Below are 2,138 nucleotides of genomic sequence, written 5' to 3'. Positions count from 1 at the left end.
TAAGTATCGATGATAATATAGAATATACGATTAAGTAATTAAAGGGATTTTCAGGGATGCCTAGCAATAGTAATAAAAAGGAATACCATATTATAGTATATCGAACAAATAAATGATATACGTTCCTAAGGAAAACCGATATAAAAAGTACGTTGGTAAGTAAAAAACTTTTTGAAAAAAAAAAAAAAGAAAACACCCCGAGACTCTGGAAGTAATGGTGAGTGAAACCAGATTTAGCCTATTTTCTCTTTTTCATATCAATATTTTGGAATAAATACAAGGAGTATATGAAAATATATATCTACCACAGAAAGTGATAGTCTTTTAGAATAGGATAAAGAGAAGAATAGTAAGTAAAATGAGGACGTCTGCCTTGTTTGAAAATCATACGAAGTATGAAGCCTCGCTTCTGTGCAATCATACTAAGTATAATTGACCAGAATGACGAGGTCATTCTGGGGGTACCATCCTCCAAGGCTAAGTATATTACTGTTAGCGATAGTGAATAGTAGCGTAAGCGAAAGGTGAAAAGAAAGTGATAGACTAGTGAAAAGACCTGAACTGGAAATTCTATAAGCAGTTGGGGTTCAATCGAACGACAACGTACCTTTTGCATAATGGGTCAGCGAGTTACTTGATAAAGCAAGGTGAATAACCTTTTCGAAAAAGAAATAATGGGAGTTGTATCAAGTAGACCCGAAGCTAAGTGATCTTACCATGATCAGGCAATAAGTGGCCGAACCTATGAATGTTGCAGAATTCTGGGAGGAATTGTGGTAAGGGGTGAAAGGCCAATCTAACTTAGATGATAGCTGGTATTCTACGAAACCTATTTAAGTAGGGTATACAATAAAAATATTCTATGTACAGCACTGAACATCACGTTATTCTAGAGATAAAAACTATTTTAGGGGGGCTTACCGCTCTACCTTTGATGATTAACCTCGGAAGGAGAATAGTTGTTATTGTATGCACAGTCTATTCATGATAAGGTGGATAGACAAAAGGGAAACAGCCCAGAACATAAATTAAGGCCCCAAAATACTGAAATAATTAAGTGAATGTAAGAAAGTTTTTCTCCTAAAACAGCCATAAAGTATGCATGGAAGTTGCAATCTTTTAGGGAAAGTGTAATAACTCAATGGTCTTACTTATTACACAATAAGTAGGGAGAAAAGCGTCGATAATTTACAGGGTCTAAAATAGTATGCCTATATTGTGTCTTTTTCGTCTAGATACGAATTTGGGTAGTAGAGCATTCTATATTCATATGAAGATTATATTGCGTATAGTTGGATGATATAGAAGAGAGAATGCTGACATGAGTAACGTAAAAGGAGTTATAACACTCCTCGCCGAAAACGAAAGGGTTCTATGGAAAAGTGAATCTGCCATAGCTTAATAGAGTGTGAAATTACACTCGTGGTCTCTAAGGAAAATGTGAAAGCAGTATCTGATGAGTATAAAAGAAATACATTACTAATAACTATATTTAGTACAGGAAAATAATCTTTATTTACGATCGTCACCGACTCTGGTTCGTAGGTAGAGAATACTAAGGCGTAGAGATAATGCTTGTGAAGGAACTCGGCAAACTATATCCGTAAGTTCGACGATAAGGATAACCGAAGTTTTATAAAAATGGAGTGACACAAAATCGGGGGCTGCGACTGTTTACCAAAAACACAGCAACTTGCTAAGACAAAAAGTATTTGTATAAGTTGTGAACTCTGTCCAATGCCACGTCCTGTAAAGAGACAAATTCTTGAGAGTTTGAACCTGAAAGGTGGTCAATGACGGTCTTAACTATAAGGATCTGAAAGTAGCAAAATTCCTTGGCTATTAAATGTAGTCCTGCATGAATGTCCTGCTTTCTCCACAAGCATCTCAGTGAAATTGAATTAGCCGTGCAGATGCGGTTTATCTTCAGTTAGACGGGAAGACCCCGTGCAGCTTTACTGTAATCTGATATTGATTTTGTACATTTAGAGGTGTAGAATACAAGGGAGCAATTCAACGAAGTTGAATTGACAAAAATCAATTCGATTTTGCGCCTGTGAAATACCTTGACTCTGAAAGTACATTATCTACACTTTCTACATTCAGAAAAGACAGTTTCAGAGGGTCAGATTGACTGG

The sequence above is a fragment of the Phalaenopsis equestris genome, unplaced genomic scaffold (assembly GCF_001263595.1).
Source record: "Phalaenopsis equestris unplaced genomic scaffold, ASM126359v1 Scaffold213691, whole genome shotgun sequence".
NCBI classification, from domain to species: Eukaryota; Viridiplantae; Streptophyta; class Magnoliopsida; order Asparagales; family Orchidaceae; genus Phalaenopsis; species Phalaenopsis equestris.
This window is presented reverse-complemented; position numbering follows the sequence as displayed.